This window comes from Nomascus leucogenys, chromosome 4 (genome assembly GCF_006542625.1).
Source record: "Nomascus leucogenys isolate Asia chromosome 4, Asia_NLE_v1, whole genome shotgun sequence".
Taxonomy (NCBI): domain Eukaryota; kingdom Metazoa; phylum Chordata; class Mammalia; order Primates; family Hylobatidae; genus Nomascus; species Nomascus leucogenys.
Window position 1 is genome coordinate 59,661,533 of NC_044384.1, and position 23,390 is coordinate 59,684,922.

General features: G+C 40.0%; 1 protein-coding gene and 1 pseudogene across 2 annotated transcripts in view; both read right to left on the reverse strand.

Moving 5' to 3' along the window:
* The window catches only part of YES1 (YES proto-oncogene 1, Src family tyrosine kinase), a 90,578-nt gene that overhangs the window by 59,234 nt on the left and 7,954 nt on the right, over window positions 1-23,390 (reverse strand). The window lies entirely within an intron of this gene.
* On the reverse strand, window positions 16,388-16,534 carry LOC115835009 (annotated as a pseudogene).

Genomic DNA, 23,390 nt, shown 5'->3' on the forward strand with positions numbered 1-23,390 from the left:
ACTTATGGCTTCAAGGACAGAATCTGACTAGAGGTAGCTTAAGCAAAAAGGGGATTTTTTATAAACGTTATAGGAGTGCCTCATGGAATTCAAGGTCATAAGAGAAACTAGAACCAGCAACCCATGTTTTGGAAATTTAGTTCGTTTCTTCTCTGTTTCTCCTGGTCTTTCCATCACTTCCCTTGCTTCCCCATTTTCTCTCCTCTTCCCAACTACCTGGTCCCTCTCCACCCCCCTCCCATCTCTCCTTCACCCCCTCCATGTATTTTATCTTAGTCTCTCTTCATCTTTCATCTTTGCTACTATGCTCATGTGCTTCATTTTTCCCTCCTGTGGCACAATGGCCTTTTCAGCTCTTCATAAGGTAAAACATGGCTGGCAATAGTCCCAGAGTTAGGATTTTCATTTTAGAGCTAGGCTGAGGAACCATAAAATATCAGTTCCTAATTCCTAAAGGACCCTGGCCCAGCTTGGATCAGCCACCTCCCTCTGGGTCAGCCCTCTCCAGCCAAGAGGCAGGATCACTGATGGAACATGGCAGACCCCACCTGAACCATGAAATGATAGGAAAGGTCCTAGAAAATGAGAGAGTCTGGGCAATCAAAATACTTAGGGCTCACTACTCCATTTATTCAGTAAAAGCTATTAACATTTCAAGAGAATTGTTTTACTTAAGTGAATTAGCTATAATAAAAATATATTATTAATTAGTCACAAGTTTAAAGTTACACATCTATGATTTTAAATCTTATATGAATGGGAAATGTGTGACATCAATATAAAACATGTAAAAAGGATTATTTTTTCTTTTTAATTTTAACTTTCTAAATTTTAGACAGAGTCTTGTTCTGTTACCCAGGTTGGAGTGCAGTGGCACGATCTTGGCTCACTGCAACTTCTGCCCCCTGGGTTCAAGTGATTCTTGTGCCTCAGGCTCCTGAGTAGCTGGGATTACTGGTGTGCAACAACATGCCCGGCTAACTTTTGTATTTTTAGTAGAGACAGGGTTTCGCCATGTTAGCCAGGTTGGTCTCGAACTCCTGACCTCAAGTGATCCACCTGTCTTGGCCTCCCGAAGTGCTGGGATTACAGGTGTGAGCCATCACGCTCAGCTAACTTTCTGAATTTCTGATCTCAATAGCTAATGCTGCAAACAGACTACAAAGGTTAACTTTTTTTTTTTTTAAGAAAAGTATGTAAAGATATCCTAAGAATATTTAAAAAAATTATATAGCCACTAGGTTTGGCACATGTCTGTAAGTCCCAGCTACTCAGGAGGCCAAGGCAGAGGATCACTTGAGCCCAGGAATTTGAGTCTGCCTGGGCAAAATAGCTAGACCCCATCTCTTAAAAAAAAAAAATAAAACATTATACTGCATATTTTAGCTAAAGACCCAAAGAGAAAATTGAGAAAATATCTCAAATATACATTTAAAAATTGAAACTAGTACATCCTAAATGTCTTCTCAAAACCTTGTTCCAAACTGAACAGAAAACTCTTCTTGGTTATGTAGGGGAAAAACACACACACACACACACACACACACACACGGGAAAAATAATCACATAACCTATAGCTCTCAAGGAATATGAATGCAATGTTATAACAAAATTGAATCTGAAAGCTCAATTGAGTTGAACTGGAAAAACCAGGAGAAAAACGTGAGAAGTCTGTAAGCTCGTAGCATATCTGCTTCCCATTCCCTACCCCCAACAGATTTTTCTAAGCTTCTACATGTATCAATTTTTCTTTCTTTTTGTCTTTTTTTTTTTTTTTTTTTTTTGAAACAGAGTTTCACTCCTGTTGCCCAGGCTGGAGTGCAATGGTGCGATCTCAGCTCACTGCAACCTTGCATCCCAGGTTCAAGAGATTCTCCTGCTTCAGCCACCCAAGTAGCTGGGATTACAGGCGCCTGGCACCATGCCCAGCTAATTTTTCTATCTTTAGTAGAAACGGGTTTCACCATGTTGGCCAGGCTGGTCTTGAACGCCTGACATCAGGTGATCCACCTGGCTCGGCCTCCCAAAGTGCTGGGATTACAAGTGTGAACCACCGCACCTAGCTCATTAATTTTTCATGTTATTAATATTTGTAACATGCAATAAACACTAAAAGCCTGTTTTGAGGATAATTAGAAAAATCCATTTCCTTATATTAAAACAGACATAATACTGATGGAATTTCCCCAAATTTCATACTGGCAAAAAAATATTCATTTTAACACACATGTTGTCATACATATGGCCAAACTTCTCTTGTAATTTTAAATGTCCATGGGACAGTTACTAAATAAAATGTCTAATTTATTCTTATATTTTAAGAAGAATTAAGATGAATAACTCAATTATTTTGTTTTCATTACAAGTTTTCTATATGCTCACCATATTAAAATATAAATAATAAAGATGTATCTAAGTGTGTACACTGGATGCACTAAATGATTTAATCCAGGCAATAACCACTGAAGATATGTGTTGTTATTATCTCTGTTTTACAGATGAGGAAACTAAGGCCGGAGACGTTAAATAGGTTTTGGTTCTATGTCACAAAACTAGTAAGTGACAGAGCCAGAAGCTGAGAATGAACTCAGAATATTTCAGCTCAGTGTCCACTAATTATTGCTGCTACAACAAATTACCACAAATTTAGTGGCTTAAAACAATACAAACGCATTTATCTTACAGTTCAGAAGTCTGACCCCGGTGTCCCTGGGCTAAAATCAAGGTGTCAGCAGGGCTGCATTTCCTTCTGGAGATTCAAAGAGAAAATCAGTTCTTGCCCTTTCTAGCTTGTGGGGGCTGCCCACATTCCTTGGCTCACAGACTCCTTCCACCTTTAAGGCCTGGAATGTTGTCTCTTTCTGATGCTGCTTTGTTGTTACATTCCCTTGACTTTCCTCCTTTTCTCTTCCACTCTTAAAAACCATTGTTACTCTATTGTGCCTACCTGGATAAGCCAGGATAAACTCTCTATTTCAAAATCAGTTTATCAGGAACTTTAACTCTACCTGCAACTGTAACTCCTCTTTACCATGTAACCTAATACATTCAAAGGTTCCGATAATTCACAGAACATGGACATCTCTGGGGAGTCAGGATGCTGCCTATCACAGTACCCATGCTTATAATCAGTATACTACAAAAATCATGCTCATGCTCATCTATTAGGGTTCAGAGAGTCAGTATGCTTCCATACTAAGCAACATAACTGTTAAATTAGGAGGATCACGGGTGTCCAACCCTTTGAATGTGAGGACTATTTTGCTTATCTGTGGTGGCGGATATCACAAAAGTTATGCATAGACCTTTTTTTTTTTTTTAACCTCATCAGCTATCGTTAGTGTTATTGTATTTTATGTGTGGCCCAAGACAATTCTTATTCCAATGTAGCCCAGGGAAGCCAAAATGTTGGACACTGGTGGAAATTAACTCTCAAAGTAAAACCAAGTGATTGAGTCAATGGAGTTAACTCATGTATCTAAATAGGTCTTAAAAGGAAACAAGTCAATAAGAGATATCATCTTCCCCTTTCTTACCAAGCTTCTGAAGTATAATACTGAGTGTTAGGAGGGAGAAAGAGGAACAAGTAAAGTTGGGCTTGTTCTCAGTAGCTGGAAGGAGAGAAGCACTATAAAAGGTCTGAATTCTGGTAGTAGGGCTGTGGTCGGCATTACATCCAGCCTGTTCGCATGATACTCTATGCTATGGTTTGAATACGCCCCCAAAGTTCATGTGTTGGAAGCTTAATCCACAATGCAACAGTGTTGAGAGGTGAGATCTTTAAGATGTAAATAGGTTATGAGGACTGTGCCCTCTGAAGGGGTTAATGTCACTATTATGGGAATGGGTTTGTTATAAAAGCGAGTCCGTCAAGACCAGCCTAAGCCCAGTGAGACCTTGTCCCTACAAAAGGAAAAAAAAAAGCCAGGCACTGGTGAGCACCGGTAGTCCCAGCTACTTGGGAGGCTGAAGTAGGGAGGAACACTTGAGGCCAGGAGTTCAAGGCTGCAGTGAGCCAGGATTGTGCCACTGCACTCCAGCCTGGGAAAAAGAGTGACTCTGTCTTTTTTAAGTGAATTTCTCTCTCTCCCTCACTCTAACCCTCTCTCAGCCTCTCACCTTTCACCATGAGATAACACAGCAAGAAGAAGGCCCTTGCCAAATGTCAGCACTTTGGTATTGGACCTCCCAGCCTCCAGAACTGTGAGAAGTAAATTTCTCTTCTTTATAAATTACCAAATCTGTGGTATTGTTATAGCAACACAAAATAAACTAAGAAACCCTAAGATGCAATTGTTCTTCAAATAACCTCTAAATGAGAATTTGGCAGGAAGCTGGTCTCCACATAGAAATTACTCAAATCACCAGGACTCAAAGACAGAAGATGGGGTGGAGGTGGGGGTGGGGGCTGACTTCCTTCTTTGTCACAATATCAAACATGGAGACTTTTTCCCTTTTTTCTTCCTCCCTAGAGTAGGAGGAAGGGGAGCTTGACATAAGAGTGTCAAGTTTGAGGGGCACTTGCAAGAGAGCTAAGGAAACCTAAAATAGAATCTTTGTCTATTGTTGCGGTTAGCCTAGAAGGCAATTTGCAACATTTATTACTATAAACATCATCAATAAGTCCATACCTACACACACACACACACACACACACACACACACACACACACACACACACACAGTTGCTCCTCATTATTTTGAATTCCATATTTATGAATTCACCTGCTTGCCAAAATTAATACCATATCAGTTCAGGGTGGCAACAACAATTGATAATATCCATTTCTGCATTATTTAGCAACCGCCTATTGTTTCCACTTGGAAATAGGAAACTAAGAGCCACTTGAATAAGAATGTATGGGAAAACAGGATTTGCTGCACATCAAGTTTTTATATGGTCAAGCTCCAAGGTCTACCATAAAGTCAAATATACCTGCATATTCTGAAGGACTTCATTCCATTTACATTTAAATATATATAAGGCATCTTTGAACAGAAACACACATATAACAAGGTGCATGATTTCTTTAAAAAAGCTCATAGGAACCTAACCCTGTATTCCCTCTAGGAGGAATGGTTCAGTCTTTGATAAGGTAGTGTTCGTAATTTTATAGAACATAACTAGCACAAATAATGAGAACTGACTATATATGAATACTGATAGAAAAGATGGCCAAAATTATGTTTTTTAAAAAATTGTGATACATACTTTTTTTTTTTTGAGACAGAGTCTCGCTCTGTGGCCCAGTCTGGAGGAGTGCAGTGGCACAATCTCAGCTCACTGCAACCTCCACCTCCCAGGTTCAAGAGATTCTCCTGCCTCAGCCTCCAGAGTAGCTGGGACTACAGGTGCTCACCACCAAGTCTGGCTAATTTTTGTATTTTTAGTAGAGATGGGTTTCACCATATTGACCAGGCTGGTCTCGAACTCCTGACCTCAGGTGGTCTGCCCACCTCGGCCTCCCAAAATGCTGGGGTACAGGCATGAGCCACCGTGCCCAGCTGATACATACTGTATTTAAAAAAATTTGTTGGGCTGAGCGCAGTGGCTCACACCTGTAATCCCAGCACTTTGGGAAGCCAAGCCAGGTGGATCACTGAAGGTCAGGAGTTTGAGACCAACCTGGCCAATATGGCGAAAGCCCATCTCTACTAAAAATACAAAGATTAGCTCAGCATGCTGGTGCGTGCCTGTAATTCCAGCTACTCCGGAGGCTGAGGCAGAAGAATCACTTTAACCGGGGAGGTGGAGGTTGCAGTGAGCCGAAATCGTGCCATTGCACTTCAGCCTGGGCAACAGAGTGAGACTGTCTCAAAAAAAAAAAAATTCTGTTGAATTATCAATTCTTTTCCCCATCAACATTTAGGACCTGACCCAAATGATAAATACAGATCAAAAATTAATGTTTAAATCCACTTTTTTAATTGAAGAGAGTGGGGATAAAAAAAGACTGATATTAATCCACAGATCAACATATATCAAACTAATTTACTAGTTATCTGCACCTCCTTTTAAGCTGTGAAGACTTGATAATGCTCTGGAGTTCAACAACTGCTCTAGCCTCAAAATGTCCAGGTAAGGTATCAACGCTGGGTGACAGGAAAACAGCATGTACATGAGAAAGGCAGGATGCACGCTGACTGTTTCCAGTCATTCCTCATATTTATATTCTGACTCTTCACATCCATTTACATGTTGAATCTTCCAACTATATGAACTTGCCTCCTTTGGCTTTTTGGAGTAAAATAATGAAGTAAAAAATTAATATGGAAATAGCATGAATGGTTTTATTCTAGTTCAATAAAGCTGTTATATTAAAAAGAGATAAAGTTTTTGATTCAAAGAAGTTGATGTTTCCTTTCTATTTTCATATTACATGGGGAGCCTTTTAGCATGGGCTATAAAATGATCATTTATATTCAGCTTTTCATTCCTTAGGATGACCTAAAAATTAAAGCCAGAACTTCATATTTCTGAAACAGTGCTTACTTCTGGCTACACTATTTCAACCCTAAAATCATTGTTTAAAATATGTACAGAGGGCTGGGTGCGGTGGCTCACGCCTGTAATCCCAGCACTTTGGGAGGCCGAGGCGGGCGGATCACGAGGTCAGGAGATCAAGACCATCCTGGCTAACACGGTGAAACCCCGTCTCTACTAAAAATACAAAAAATTAGCTGGGCGAGGTGGTGGGCGCCTGTAGTCCCAGCTACGCGGGAGGCTGAGGCAGGAGAATGGCGTGAACCTGGCGGGCGGAGCCTGCAGTGAGCCGAGATCGCACCACTGCACTCCAGCCTGGGTGAAAGAGCGAGACTCCTCAAAAAAAAAAAAAAAAAAAAAAAAATGTACATAATAACAATGTGTATATATGTTAAAAATTTCAAAGTTTTATTAAAAAATAAAACCTTTCGATTGTCAAAGTTTAGTATATACAGGTATGGAAGTTTCCACCTAGAAAGTCACTAATATTCTGTGGAAAACTATTTTAGAATGCAACAACATTAAGAATTTTTGTAATCCTGATACTACTTTGTGCTCTTAAAACAGTATTAGGAATAGGTGCATTGGCTCACGCCTGTAATCCCCGGCACTTTGGGAGGCCAAGGTGGACAGATCACTTGAAGCCAGGAGTTTGAGACTGGCCTGGCCAACTTGGTGAAACCCTGTCTCTACTAAAAATATTTTTTAAAAAATTAGCCAGACGTGGTGGTGTGCGCCTATAGTGCCAGCTACTTGCGAGGCTGAGGCAAGAGAATCGCTTGAACCCAGGAGGCAGAGGTTGCAGTGAACCAAGATCTCTCCACTGCACTCCAGCCTGGGTGACAGAGCGAAAGACTGTCTCAAACAAACAAAAACCGTATGAGAAGTATTTGCTTGCTCAGAGCATGTAAAAAAGTTTGTTGAACTGAATTATATAAAGATTTATCATATTATGGCCCCCATTTTATAACATTATTAGCTTTGAGAATGGATATTTTAAATTCCATGAAATTACCTATACATGCTTTAGTTGCTTCTGATTGGAAACAATTTTCCACACTGTTGTTTGGCATTCATTGAGTACTGATAACAGAATATATGCTATAAAACCTTAGGAAATGGTACACAACGTATTTTTTCAAAGTTTTAAGTGAGATGACTATATTAAAATATTCATGACCCAATACAATTATGTCAAAGAGAGAACAAAACCCACAATTATAAAAGAACAACTTTGCGAGGCATGGTGACTCACGCATGTAATCCCAACACTTTGGGAGGCTGAGGTAGAAGGATGGCTTGAGCCCAGGAGTTCAAGATCAGCCTGGGCAACATAGGGAGATTCTGTCTCTACAAAAAATTTAAAAATTAGCCAGGTGTGGTAGTACAGGCCTGTAGTCCCAGCTACTTGAGAGGCAAAGGTAGGAGGATCACTTGAGCTCAGGAGGTCAAGGCTGCAATGAATCGTGACTATGCCATGCACTTCAGCCTGGGCAAGAGAGCAAGACTCTGTCTCAAAACAAAAACAAAAACCCCTAAAACAAAAAAACCCAACAAATTTCTACATCAATGAACTACAGCAAAGGTTGTATTCAGAGCAAATTTCAGATACTTACACACCTGTTACTAAAAATGAACTAACATAAACAAATGAACTGAGGAATTTAGGAGGAAACAAAATTAGGATAATTTACAATCTAAAAAACAAAATGGCCAGGCGCAGTGGCTCAAGCTTGTAATCCCAGCACTTTGGGAGGCTGAGGCAGGCAGATCACCTGAGGTCAGAAGTTTGAGACCAGCCTGATCAACATGGTGAAACCCAGTCTCTATTAAATACAAAAAATTAGTTGGGCATGGTGGCACATGACTGTAATCCCAGCTACTTGGAGGCTGAGGCAGGAGAACTGCTTGAACCAGGGAGGCTGAGGATGCAGTGAGCTGAGACTGTGCCATTGCACCGGCCTGGGCAACAAGAGCAAAACGCCGTCTCATAAAAATAAATAAAATAAAATAAACAAAAGATTCCCAGCTGAGCACAGTGGCTCATGCCTGTAATCCCAGCACTTTGGGAGACCAAGGTGGGCAGATTACCTGAGGTCAGGAGTTTGAGACGAGCCTGGCTAACATGGTGAAATCCTGTCTCTACTAAAAATACAAAAATTAGCCAGGTGTGGTGGCATGTGCCTGTAACTCCAGCTTCTTGGGAGGCTGAGGCAGGAGAATTGCTTGAACCCGAGAGGCGGAGGTTGCAATGAGCCGAGATGGCGTCACTGAACTCTAGCCTGGGTAACAAGAGCAAAACTCCATCTCGGGGCTGGGGGGGCGGGGGGCAGGGGTAACCTCCCAAAAGGATTTTTATTTGTAAATCATACTGAGATTTCTGTTTCTCATTTCTAATTCATTACCTTTTCTTTTAATTTCCTCTTATAACAAAAAATCTAGTATAATTTACAAATAAACATCAATGAAACAGATAAATCACTAGATTTCATCATAAACAAGAAACACAAAGGGAGACTACACAGTATTAGGTATGAGAAGGGTACTAGAGCACAGATGATTTGAAAAGAAAGTGATAACTTTGTATAACTCCTGCCAATGAAGTTTTCAGAACTAGATAAAATGGCTAACTAGGCACATAAAAATTAATAAAAAGAACTCAGTTAAAAGACAGGAGACCTAAATAAAGCAATAACCATTAAAATAGTTTAAATCTTGTTTTAAAAAACTACCAGAAAAGCACAAATATTATGTATTTCATGGGTATTATAGGATGCTTTCTTGGTTGTAGTATCCTTCCAACAGACATCTGGGGTTATCAAAAGAGCTCCTTCCCAACTGTTACCTAGGTTTCTCAGAAATTCTCTGTATTCATTCATTAATTCAAAAAAATATTTTTTGAAAGTCTAGACTGGGTGCAGTGGCTCACGCCTATAATCCCAGCATTTTGGAAGGCCAAGGCGGGTGGATCATCTGAGGTCAAGAGTTTGATACCAGCCTGGCCAACATGGTGAAACCCCGTCTCTATTAAAAATACAAAAATTAGCCGGGTGTGGTGGTGCGCGTTTGTAATTCCAGCTTCTCGGGAGGCTGAGGCACGAGAATCGCTTGAGCCCAGGAGGCGGAGGTTGCAGTGAGCCAAGACTGTGCCATTGCACTCCAGCCTGGCCAACAAGAGCGAAACTTGAAGAAAAAAAGAAAACAAAAAAAAAGAAAGTCTAGAAAGTAGAGATCCAACAGTGAACAAAACAAGGTCCCAAGCATCATGCAGCTTGCATTCTTATTAAGAACAGTAACAGATAACATTATGCAGCTGCTATGCGCTAAATTCTATCCTAAGTACTCTTGTGTATACTAACACATTTAATCCTTACAACCACCCTTTCAGTTAAGGACTATTTTTACTCACCCCTTAAAGATGAGGAAACTAAGGCACACAGAATAGGTAACTAGTCTAAGGTCAAAGATACTCTCAGGCAATTTAGCTCCAGAACAGTACTGTCCACTAGAAATGTAATGTGAACCACAAATACAAACCACATATGCAATTTTAAATTTTCCAGTAGCCACATTTAAAAAGGTCAGAGATTAATTTTAATATCTTATTTAACCTACTATATCAAAAATGTTATCAACATGCAATTAATATTTAATAGTTGAAATATTCTATATTCTTTTTACCATATTAAAATCTGGTGTGTACTGCACCAGGCGTGGTGGCTCACGCCTGTAATCCCAGCACTTTGGGAGGCTGAGGAAGGTGGATCACTTGAGGTCAGGAGTTTGAGAACAGCCTGGCCAACATGGTGAAACCCCGCCTCTACTAAAAATACAAAAATCAGCTGGGGGTGTTGGCGCGCACTTGTGAGCCCAGCTACTCGAAATCGGGTGTGTATTTTACACTTACAGTACATCTCAATTTGGACTAGCCACATTTCAAGTGCTCATCTATTATACTGGAGAGGGTTCATAACCACTGTTCTATGCTTTTCCACTAAAAGAATATACCGTATTCTCAGGATGTAAGAATGGTTTAGTTTTAGGGTCTATTAATAATATTAATTCACCATATTAAAAAATAAGGAAATTTAGCCAAGTGTGGTGGCATGTGCCTGTAATCCCAGCTACTCCAGAGGCTGAGGCAGGAGAATTGTTTCAACCCGGGAGGCAGAGGATGCAGTGAGCTGAGACTGTGCCACTGTACTCCAGCCTGGATGACAGAGTGAGACTTCATCTCGAAAAACAAACAAACAAATAAATTAAGAAGCCATATTGACCATTTTGGGTTTGGGTTAAAAAATATAAAATAAAAAATAAAGAAGTCAGGTGCAGTTGCACACTTCTGTAGTCCCAGCTACTCTGGAGGCTGAGGCAGGAGGCCAGGAATCAAGGCTGTAGTGTGCCATAATCACACCTGTGAATAGTACTATACTCCAGCCTCAGAAACACAGTGAGACTCCATCTCTCTCTCTCTCTCTCCTCTCTCTCTCTCTCTCTGTGTGTGTGTATGTATGTATGTGTGTGTGTGTGTGTGTGTGTGTGTGTGTGTATATATATATATATATATGAAGGAGGAGCAGCAGCAGCAGCAGCCATGTGCAGTGGCTCATACTTGTAATCCCAGCACTTTGGAAGCCTGAGAAGGGAGGATTGCTTGAGGCCAGGAGTTCAAGATCAGCCTGGGCAACATAGAGACCTTGTCTCTATTTTTTTAAAAAATTTAAAAAAGAAAGAAAAAGAAGAAAAGTTATTTATCTCAATAAAAGCCAAGGGGGAAAAAAAAACTTAAATCAACACCCACCCCTACTTTTTAATAACTCTCATGAACTAAAAATAGAGGAATCCTTCCATGATATTATATATCTATAAAAAGTTCAAGTCAACTCTGGCATCACAGCTTAATGGCAAACAATAGAAAGAGTCTTAAGGTTCATTATAATTATTATTGGTTTTTTTTTTTTTTTTTTTTTAGACAGAGTCTCACTGTGTCACCAGGCTGGAGTACAGTGGTGCAATCTGGGCTCACTGCAACCTCCACCTCCCAGGTTCAAGCGATACTCCTGCCTCAGCCTCCCGAGTAGCTGGGACTACAGGCGTGTGCCACCACGCTCGGCTGATTTTTTGTATTTTTAGTAGAGACAGGGTTTCACCATGTTGGCCAGGATGGTCTCAAACTCCAGACCTCGTGATCCACCCGCCTCGTCCTCCCAAAGTGCTGTGATTACAGGCGTGAGCCACCGCACCCGGCCATTATAATTATTACCTGAAATGACGTTTCACTCTGTCACCCAGGCTACAGTGCAGTGGCATGATCATCGCTCACTACAGCCTCGAACTCCTGGTCTTAAGCAATCCTCCCATCTCAGCCTCCTGAGTAGCTAGGGCTACAGGCATCTGCCACCACACACAACTAATTTTTTAATTTTTTGCAGAGATGGGGTCTCACTAAATTGCTCAGGCTGGTCTCAAACTCCTGGGCTCAAGTGATCTTCCCACCTCAGTCTCTCAAAGCACTGGGATTACAGGTGTGAGCCACTGTGCCTGACCTGCATGATCCCTTACACAAAAAAAGTAAAAGAATTAACTGAAAAGCTATCAGACACAGATTTCTATACAGCAGCTACAAAAATATATTGAGAAATAAGTAGTTTTGTAATATACCAAAAATAGTTACAAAGTAGTACTCAACAAATGATAGGGATCTATCAAAAGTACATAGGAGCTAGTTTGAAGAGGCTCTTGCTGACCAAATATAGAATTTGAGCATCAAGAAAAAAAATGGTGACACTAACAGATTACAACTAGTTGACTAAGACAGTCCATAAGTCACTCTGATAAATAAATAAGGACAGGAAGGTTCTCTCTTACAGAATCCCAACTACTAAACTTGGAGTAAGAGAGCTACACATTCAGCACATGTATCCCAGAACAACTCTTACTGCAATAATTAATTCAGCCAAGGAATCATCAATGGAAGCAAAAACTATTTCCTTATCTGTAATTTATTAAAAAGAGAAAAATGCTCATTTTATGGTGAAGAAACCTGACAGATATCACTTAACTAAGTAATCAAAGTTAATACTGCCAATAGTAGGATAGACTAACACAGTGTGCCTCCTGATGTCCTGTACTCTGAAGAACATAATAGCCTTTAAGTGGTACTCCTGCCTCAAATTCATAATCTAAATCAAATCATGAGGAAACATCAAACAAAAACTCATCGATGTACACTATACAAAACCAGTAGTCTAACTTTTAAAAAATATCAATGTCATGAAAGATAAAGCCTGAAGAACTGTTCAGATTAAAGGAGACTAAAGAAACATGACAATTAAATGCAATATGTATTTCTAGATTGGATTTTGGATTTTTGTTATAAAGAATATTATTAGGACAATTGGAAAAATGTATGCACTACTGTATTACTTTCCTTACCACATTTCCTTTATTGTTCCCTCCTAGGGCTGCTGTAGAAAAAAATGTCTTAAAACAACAAATTTATTATATCATAGTTCTGGAGGCAGGATGTCCAAAATTCAAGTGTCAGCAGGGCTATGCTCCCCCTGACACTCTGGATACCATTCTTCCTTGCCTCCTCCTAGCTTCTGATGGTAGCTGGAAATCCTTCATGCTCCTGGCTTACAGGTGCATCCCACCAATTTCTGCCTCTGTTATCACAAGGCATTCTCTCTGGGTGTCTGTCTTCACATGTGGGTTTTTGGTTTTTGTTTTGTTTTGTTTTGTTTTTGAGACAGAGTCTCGCTCTGTCGCCCAGGCTGGAGAGCAGTGGTGCAATCTTGGCTCACTGCAACCTTGCCTCCTGGGTTCAAGCAATTCTCCTGCCTCAGCCTCCCAAGTTGATCCAACTATGGGCGCGTGCCACCACGCCTGGCTAATTTTTGTATTTTTAGTATAGACAAGGTTTCACCTATTAGCCAGGATGGTCTCAATCTATTGATCTCGTGATCTGTCTGCCTTGGCCTCCCAAAGGATGCCATTTCCAAATAAGGCCACATTTACAGGTACTGAGGGTTAGGACCCTTTTGGGGAACATAACTGAATCCACAACTGGAAATTAGGTAACTGTATTATGCTGATGTTGAACTTGTTGACTTCAGTAACTGTACTGTAGTTGTATAAGAAAACGTCCTTGTTTTAGGAAATACATACTGAAATATTTAAGGGTACTGAGACATGCCATCTGCAATTAACTTTCAAATGGTGGTGGTGGGGACACACATACACACATACCCAAGGAGGGAACCATAAAGGAAATGTGACAAAATGTTAACAACTGGTAAATCTGGGTGGAGAGTATCCAGTGCTTTGTGCTACTCTTGCAACTTTTCTGTAACTTTGAAATTATTTCCAAATAAACTTGCAGCACTATTTACAACAGCAAAGACTTGGAACCAACCCATATCCCCATCAATGATAGACTGGATAAAGAAAATGTGGCACCTATACACCATGGAATACTATGCAGCCATAAAAAAGAATGAGCTCATGTCTTTTGCAAGGACATGGATGAAGCTGGAAATCATCATCCTCGGCAAACTAACACAGGAACATAAAACCAAACACCGTATGTTCTCACTCATAAGTGGGAGCTGAACAATGAGAACACATGGACACAGGGAGGGGAACATCACACACTGGGGCCTGTTAGGGGGTGGGAGAAAGGGGAGGGAGAGCATTAGGACAAATACCTAATGCATGCAGGGCTTAAAACCTAGATGACAGGTTGATAGGTGAAGCAAAACACCATGGCACATGTATACCCATGTAACAAACCTGCACGTTCAGCACATGTATCCCAGAACTTACACACACGTACACACACACACACACACACACACACAAATAAAACCTGTAAGTAAGTAAAACAAAAGTTCGGAGTCTATATAAGAAGATAAAACTGGGATATAAAAGACAATCTCAAAAAATAAACATCACTTATTTTTAGAAGGTACGTTACAAAGATGCCCACCCTTCCCACATAAATCTAAGTAACATTATTCAAAATCACAATGAAATTCACATGAAAAAGTAAATGCATATGAATAGCTGAGAAAGTTTTGAAAAGGAAAACAGGAAATTTGTCCTTCTAGGAATCACAACCTCATGGTTAAGGGTATAGGCTCTGGAGTTACAAAGTTAGGTTATAGTCATAGCTTGTAATTTGAGTAAATTTAACCTCTTAAAAATAAAGGTATCAAGAATACTTAACTCTTGGCGGTTCTGTGAGAAATGAGTTAGCTAAATATGTTAAAGTATTTATCACAGGGACTGTCACAAAGTCAATTATCAATACACATTAGTTGCTGTTATCATGGTTATAATCAGCAGCATCAGGCTATGTGATATTGGCATAGAAACAAACAATTAGGCCGGGTGCAGTGGCTCACACTGGTAATCTCAGCACTTTGGGAGACCGAAGCGGGCAGATCACAAGGTCAGGAGCTCAAGAGCAGCCTGCCCAACATAGTGAAACCCACCTCTACTAAAAATACAAAAATTAGCCGGGCGTGGTGGCGGGCGTCTGTAGTCTCAGTTACTCAGGAGGCTGAGGCAGGAGAATCGCTTGAACCCGGGAGGCAGAGGTTGCAGTGAGCCAAGATGGCATCACTGCACTGGCCTGGGTGACAGAACGAGACTCTGTCTCAAAAAATAAATAAATAAAATAAACAATTAAATCCCTCAAAAAGAAAGAGCCCAGAAACAGGCCCAAGAGTAAAAAGAATTTGTAAATATTAAAAGGTCGCATTTTGAACCAGTGTGAAGATAGATTTAATAACTAGCAGTAGTGAGGTATATCATCTGAGGAAAAAAAAATTACCTCACAACATACATAAAATCCAGAGTATAGAGCTAAATGACTTGCAAGACAAAACAAAATGAAAACCTGTAAGTAGAATTTTTAACATCATCTTCAAGTGGAGAAAATATTCTTGAAACATAAAATCCAAAAGTTACAGAAGGAACATTATGCACAGACATGGAAAAGTCTTTGCAACAGAAAGACAAAGAAAGAATTAATATCTATAATGTACTGAAGAGTCCCTAAAAATCTATAAGAAAAAGACAAATAACCCAATAGTAAAACTGGCAAAGATTATGAGCAAGCAGTTCACCACAAGGAGAGATGCATAGTAGCCGTCAATTGAAAAAGCAAATTAAAATAATTTTAAGATATCTTTATTCATATATATAACAAAAATAAAACAATGTTCTATCAATCCCCCTAAAAAAAAACTGGGAAAATATAGAAAGAGCTTTAAACCTGCTAACATCCCTCGCTCTGTTTATCACCAAAAGAAAAAACAACACCTATCATGCCATTAGAACACTTTATTATGGAAAGAGGAAAAACAAAACCAAAACCAAAACACAGGTAGAAAAGCAATCACTGAACCTTACTGTTAGAAGGAAACTAAGCTTATCAGGTCTGACCACTCACCAACACAAGAAAGTAACACTGACAATGACCTATATGCAGCATTTACTCAAACTCGAGACAAGATAGTTCAATAAAGCACTTCTAAACAACTGTTAAAAATTACTTCTTTATAATCTTCAAATTGCTTAAAAATGATAAACATTTGTTTAACAAACTTTTTAAAAATTTTGTCAGGAATCAAAGGCAACTTTCAGTGTCTGCATTTATTAACATTCACCTTTCAAGGCATCATCTAATCATTCTTCTAAGATATCTACCTGTCTCCATGATTTCTCTCTTACTGGTAGGGCCCTGGAAGTATCAGAAATATCTTTCAGAACCTTGATATATAATTCTTCTAGACCTAGAGACATGAAATCATGTAAAGCTACATGCCTCTATTTTATTATTTATTTGTTTTTAATATTATAAACTTCACACTACGGTCTCTTACGACAAAAAATGACGGGAAAGCACGAACACAGTCCCTCACTACTACAAATTCTGCATTTGGGGAAATCACAGGGGTCAGCACAACCAAAGTGCAATGCATGAGCCTCACTCTGGGAACCACCTTCATGATCATGGTATCTCCCCAGCCAGATAAGTGTATTGTCTATTTTCTTTTTGTTTGTTCTAGTTTTTCTTATTTAAAGAGCAACTTCTTGTTACAGAAATGAGAAGATAAAAAGGAGATATACTATGTGTTCTGTGTCACCTATTATTTCAAGTTTCCTGAACTGTAGATTCCTGACTTCTTACTCTAACTATAAATTTATCTCTAAGAATCATCAATATTGTTTTTTTCTTTTCTGAAACATCGGTCACTGTAAAAATCCTATTCATCCTCTGACAACATCCTAAGAGCTTCACAACCCTCTTTCCTACTTGACATTTGTTATGAGTTTCTCCTTCTGACTTACAGTATATGCATTAAAACAAAAACAAAACAAAAACTAAGACCCAGTTGGAGTGATTGATGGGGTGGGGTGGGGGAAAAGCGGAAATGGTGAGAAGATGCGTGGGGGAGCCGCTTTAGCTCCACCCTAATTTCTACCTGCTACTACCCCCATGGAATTCTTTGATATGGCTAATTAGTATCTGTTCCCAATCACTAAAAGTGCTATGTAAATGGACATATAATATTTTTCTACTCTGACCCCCTCCCCTCCACCAGTGTGCTTTCCTAACCTTTCATATAAGAAGTTTGGGGCATTTCAAGACTTTGCACTCCTTCGGGGGGTACACTGTCCATTAGAATTTTAAGCCTCACTCTTACGGGTTTTCCAATGTTTCCTAAAGTCTAGTGCACACATCTTAAAATCCAGAACTATTTTTCCTGCTACTTTTAATATAAACCCAAGATGACATGACTCCTGTCGTCAAAGGTTCTTTCTAGAATTTACACATCACTTGCTTTTTTATTGATTCTAATTAAGTTCAAAACAGCAAATATCTTTATAGCTTACCACCTCAAATATAAAATTAGTCAGATGCTCTGCTTTAAGAAACACATTTCCAGAAGCTGTTGGACTAACCAGTGTGCTTTATACCAATACTGTAACCTGAATTAAGATATCATCGATGCCCATACCTTTCAAATATTCTAACCACATTTGTACAACCAAGTGGTATTTTCCATACAGATGTCTAATTTGTGTAACTACCATACTTTTCATCCCCTTCTGTGACAGAGATAATTACCTGTTCTCCCAAAATTCATTCTCCCCTTCTATGGTATGCAGCCCTCACTGGGAGGTGGCTGACGTGCTAGGAACTATTTTTTCCAGCTCTCTTTACACTCAGATAATCCATATGACTTGCTTATATCAATGTAATATAAGAGGAACTAATGTGTGCCAGAGTTTTTAAGAAGTATGGTTGTGAGGCTGGGCATGGTGGCTCACGCCTGTAATCCTAGCACTCTGGGAGGCTCAGGTGGGTGGATCACTTGAGGTCAGGAGTTTGATACCAGCCTGACCAACATGGTGAAATCCCATCTCTACTAAAAATACAAAAAGTAGCCAGGCAAGGTGGTGCATGCCTGTAATCTGAGTAACTCAGGAGGCTGAGGCAGGAGATTCACTTGAACCTGGGAGGTAGAGGTAGCAGTGAGCTGAGATCACGCCACTGCACTCCAGCCTGGGCAACAGAGCAAGACCCCATTTCGTAATATTTTTAATTTAAAAATAAAAAACACAAATACAAATACAAAAATTAGCTGGGCATGGTGGCATACACCTGTAATCTCAGCTACTTGGGAGGCTGAGGTGGGAGGATCACTTGAACCCAGGAGGCAGAGGTTGCAGTGAGCAGAGATCGTGCCACTGCCCTCCAGCCTGGGCTAAAGAATGAGACTCTGTCTCAAAACAAACAAACAAAAACAAAAAACAAAAAAAAAGAAGTATGATTGCTGGACGTATATTTATGGAATATGATATACAGAAACAGAACTCTTATATTGTAAGTGGGTGAATATGCTTAGGTTAAATACTGCTCTTTAACATTTACAAGCTATTAAACTGAATCAAACCTTAGTTTCTCCATCAGACTCAAGTAGAATGCTTATTTGAAATTCATCCTGAGCATTAATGATACTAGTTTAGCACAAGTCTGCCACTTCAAAGAGTCTTGAATAAAAAACATTTGTGGTTACTGCATGAGCTTTTAGTGAAGAACTACTTGTTACTTCTTTCTCTCATGCCCATGGATCGGCAGACAATGCCAGCTGACTGCTGCATGTTCCTACAATAAAAAATATTTAATAAATGTCTATGTGTCATTGTTCTATGTGCTTGAAACAACTTTAGTAACCAAAACTAAGATCCCCACCCTCACGGAGCTTACATTCCAGTGGCAGCCATTCCAGTCATTTGGAGTTGGTACAACAGCAGTTTGAAGCCTATTTGCCAACCTTTATGTAAAGACTTAATAAACATGGGCAATAATAAACTGTTAAGAGTTAACATGTGAAGGAATTGTACTGTAGATACTGTGGGATAATAATGCTACAAAAATTAAGCTAGTATTCCCGCTAGAAAACAATGTTCCAGCTTATTAGGGAGGACAAAGGGTACATTCTTAGATACAATTGGAGAAATAAAAGGAAGCCAAAGAAGAAAAGGCTACTAAGATGGTGAAGAAAATTATTGTTAATGTAAGAACTTGACACAGTGGCAAAGGAGTGGCAAATAAAATTTCCATTGGTACTTTTTGATGAGACTCTTCTTCCAGACAGTGATGATTATATAACAGTAATAGTTACAAGGCTGGAGGTGGTGGCTCATGCCTATAATCTCAGCACTCTGGGAGGCCAAGGTTGGGGAGGATCATGCTCAGGAGTTTGAGACCAGCCTGGGCAACACAGGAAGGCCCCATCTCTGGAAAAAATAAAAACAAAGGCTGGGTGTGGTGGCTCACGACTGTAATCCCAGCACTTTGGGAGGCCAAGGCAGGAGGATCAGGAGGTCAGGAGATCGAGACCATCCTGGCCAACATGGTGAAACCCCGTCTCTACTAAAAATATAAAAATTAGCTGGGCATGGTGGCCTGTGCCTGTAATCCCAGCTACTCAGGAGGCTGAGGCAGGAGAATCACTTGAACCAGGGAGTTGGAGGTTGCAGTGAGCTGAGATCACGCCACAGCACTCCAGCCTGGGCGACAGAGAGAGATTCTATCTCAAAAAAATATAAAAATAAAAAATAAAAATAAAATAAAATTAGCCAGGCATAGTGGTGCACACCTGTGGTCGCAGCTACTGGGGAGGCTGAGGTGACAGGATCGCTTGAGCCCAGGAAGAAGAGGCTGCAGTGAATGGTGATTGTGCAAATGCAGTCCAGCCTGGGAGACACAGTGACACCCTGTCTCAAAAAAATGATTTATGGTTACAAACTAGTATAGAAGTCTATAAGAATGAGGAACAAGCCAGTATGGAAGAATCCTCACTTCCCTAGAAGTATAGCCTTGAATGGCTGATGAGTCTGTACCAAGATGTAGGAAACTGCTATTCTATTGACAGGGCAAATTAGAAAATGGCTTTCTGCAACACGTCTGAAATGTTAACTGAACCATCAGGCAATAAAGACCTTCCATCTATTTCTACTAACTCACCTAGAAATAAATGATATAATTAGTAGAAATAAAGGCAATATTGTACAGTGGCAATTTGATCCAGCTTTTGAGGCAGAAGACAGATCTGAGGACAAACTACATATATATGTACAGAGAGTGTGTAAGTGTATATACAGAGAGAATATATAGACTTCACAAACCCAAACCTATAAAAGGGCAACACTCGAAACAGTTTAGTGTAATAACTCATCTTTTGCACGTTTCTTTATTCTTCTGATGAATTAAGTTTAGGAAAGAAACTTGATTGGGAAAACATGCTCTGTTAATCTGGCTGAATGAACACCTTATTTTATAAAAAGATGAAGAATGTTTTGGACTTACTATATCATTTTCCATTACAAACCCCAACTTACAAAAAGACAGCATTTGCTACAGTTGTTAGTGTAATAACACATCTTTTTCAGTTAATGAATATATTTAATATCTGACCTTAATTAACAATTGATATCTATTATAAAACATGCAGCACAAAGCTACTTCCATTAAAAAGAAAAGTGTAGGGTGGGTGTAGTGGCTCAAGCCTGTAGTCTCAGCTGCTCGGGAGGATTACTTGAGCCGAGGAGCTCGAGGCTGTAATGAGCTATGATCATGCCACTGCACTCCAGCCTGGGCAAACACGGCAAGACCATATCTCTTAAAAAAGAAAGAAAATAAAATAAATAAAAAGTATTGCCAGGCGTGGTGGTTCATGCCTGTAATCCCAGCACTTTGGGAGGCCAAGGCAGGTGGATCACCTGAGGTCAGGAGTTCGAGACCAGCCTGACTAGAAATACAAAAAATTAGCCAGGCATGGTGGCGCATGCCTGTAATCCCAGCTACTCAGGAGGCTGAGGCAGAAGAATAGCTTGAACCTGGGAGGCAGAGGTTGCAGTGAGCGGAGATCGCACCATTGCACCCCAGCCTGGGCAACAAGAGTGAAACTCCATCTCAAAAAAAAAAAAAAAAAAGTATTAATTGAACATTCTCTGCCAGCAATTCAAATGCACTATCTAATGAAGAAGAAAAAAGACAAGAAATCTCCCTTTCCATCATTGCTCCTCATTCCTAAGAAAGTTATGGCATATGGAACAGGATTGTAGTCAGCCCTAGATTTAAATCCCAGTTCTGCCAGTTGTGTGACCTTAGCAAATTATATATACTTTCTGATCCTCAGTTTATCTGTAATAAATATCTACCTCAAGGGGCCCAGCATAGCGGCTCACACCTGTAATCCTAGCACTTTGGGAGGTTGAGGCAAGTGGATCGCTTAAGCCCAGGAGTTCGAGACAGCCTGGGCAACAAGGTGAAACCCTGTCTCTATTCTAAAAAAAAATTAAAAATAAAAAACAGGCCGGGCATGGTGGCTCACACCTGTAATCCTAGCACTTTGGGAGGCCGAGGCGGGAGGATCCCTTGAGCCTAGGGGGTTTAAGACCAGTCTGAGCAACATAGTGAAACATTTTAAATTTTAAAAATTAAAAAAAAAATTAGCTGGGCATGGTGGCTCACAACTGTGGTCCCAGCAGCTACTCAAAGACCAAGGTGAGAGGATCACTTGAGCCTGGGAGGCAGAAGTTGCAGTGAGCCAAGGTTTTGCCACTGCATCCAGCCTGGGTGTCAGAGTGACACTCCGTCTCAAAAACAAAAAATAAATACCCATCTCATTCCTAATTTTTCTGTTTATTTTGAAAACATATTTCAAAGATTCAAATCAAATGTGATAATGCATATAAAAGTGTGGCATAGCACCTATCACAGGAGAGGCTTTCTTCTTTCCCTACCCAATGCCAAAGCGAGGTGAATGGGTGGGAAATAAAAAAGGACAGAGAAGGTAAAGTTACAAACTCCATATTATAACACTCCTTATTTTCCCAAACCCTTTTCTACTATTTTTGTTTAATACTCCCAATCTTTTGAAACTTTTCTATACCTCATACTGTCCTATAGGGTTAGAGTATGAGGCAGGTTTCACTGCGCCTAGCAAGCAGGTGGGGAAACCTAGGGAAGTTTCTGTACTTAAATTAAGCTTAATAGCAATGCCTTATTGGGAGAATCTCAGTCTCCTAACAGGGAACTGGAAACAGTGATTTTTAAATAGTGAGGAGCTGGTAAGGTGGGAAAGGAGGGTGATTGGCAAGGCTACACGTTCATCCACCTCATAATCAGAGCATTTGTAGGCCAAATATTTTATTTGTTCAAAGAGCTCAGCAGTTAACAAAAACAAGGCAAAAACTGAGAATCAGTCAGAAAATATTTTACCACCAAAGTATTATTTTACCTATTTGTGAGGCTTTTATAAGACTCCAACGGGCTGCCTAGAAATCAGGCCAAAAGGCTTATGCTACAGAAAAGACTTCCTGGAAAAACAGATTCTAATTTTCAAAACATCAACTTACAAACTTTCGGAACACTATAATTTTAGTTTGTTTTAGAAAATCTATTTTACGAACCTTAAAAAGCTAACCATTTTCCAATGCCATACTTGTCTTGTTCTAAATATTAACTGTATGTGTATAAAGACAACTATCCAGAACAAGTTGTCCATACCTTTGTCAATTAAAAAAATTAAATGTAAATTTTGATAGTGGCTATTTTTCTCATATAATGTTGCAAAGTTTTTATTCAAATAGCCACGATTACTTGTTAACTGACATCATAACTATCCACTTCAACAGAATAATTAAGTCATTTTTCTGATTTTATTATGAAAAAATCTGGGCTAGGTGCAGTGGCTCACGCCTGTAATCCTAACACTTTGGGAGGCCAAGGCGGCAGATCACCTGAGGTCAGGAGTTCGAGACCAACTTGGCCAACATGGTGAAACCCCAACTCTACTAAAAACAAGAAAATTAGCTGGGCGTGGTGGCACACAGCTGTAATCCCAGCTACTGAGGAGGCTGAAGCAGGGAGAATTGCTTGAACCTGGGAGGCAGAGGTTGCAGTGAGCCGAGATTGCACCACTGCACTCCAGCCTAGGCAATAGAGTGAGACTGAGTCTCTAAAAAAAAAAAAAAAAAAAAAAAAGGGCCAGCTGAGGTGGCTCACGCCTGTAAGCCTGGCACTTTGGGAGGCCAAGGCGGGCGGATCACCTGAGATAGGGAGTTGGAGACCAGCCTGACCAACATGGAGAAACCCCATTCTCTACTAAAAACACAAAAATTAGCCGGGTGTGGTGGCACACGCCTGTAATCCCAGCTACTTGGGAGGGTGAGGCAGGAGAATCACTTGAACCCAGGAGGCTGAGGTTGTAGTGAGCTGAGATCGAGCCACTGCACTCCAGCCTGAGCGACAGAGTAAGACTCTGACTCAAAAAAAAAAAAAAAAAAAAAAAACACCAACCAAAAACCTAGCATGGTA